We start from the raw sequence: 409 nt of genomic DNA on the forward strand, positions 1-409 counted from the left end.
ACCAAGTAAGTGGTTTCTTGGCGCGGTAACTGGAAAATGTTTCTCGACCACAAAATATTACTTTATGTTGCTTCAGATGGCTGCACTGGTATCATTCTGTTGATATTTTTGATATTGTCAATATTGCTTAGACTGTTATGTGCATATATGTTATATTGTTTTTCATTATAAGTATTTTCGTGGACATATATGATGTTATATGATATATATTATTAATACCACTATTATCATTAGTGCCATTTGTCATGTTAGCTTTATCATGATTATGATAATCATCATTTGCGTATTTTATGGTATGACGAAAACGACGTCTTTATTTTTCATTTTTCATTTAATATATGTTAACTTCAGATTCTTTTTGCTTTTTTTTAATTTACTCTCTGGCTATGTCCATAATTATCTGCTTGTA

General features: G+C 28.9%; 1 protein-coding gene across 1 annotated transcript in view; it reads left to right on the forward strand.

The window, feature by feature from the left end:
• The window catches only part of LOC119581722 (spondin-1-like), a gene marked incomplete at its 5' end in the record, with an annotated part of 49,715 nt that overhangs the window by 48,381 nt on the left and 925 nt on the right, over positions 1-409 (forward strand).

The sequence above is a fragment of the Penaeus monodon genome, chromosome 15 (assembly GCF_015228065.2).
Source record: "Penaeus monodon isolate SGIC_2016 chromosome 15, NSTDA_Pmon_1, whole genome shotgun sequence".
In the NCBI taxonomy this organism is placed as follows: domain Eukaryota; kingdom Metazoa; phylum Arthropoda; class Malacostraca; order Decapoda; family Penaeidae; genus Penaeus; species Penaeus monodon.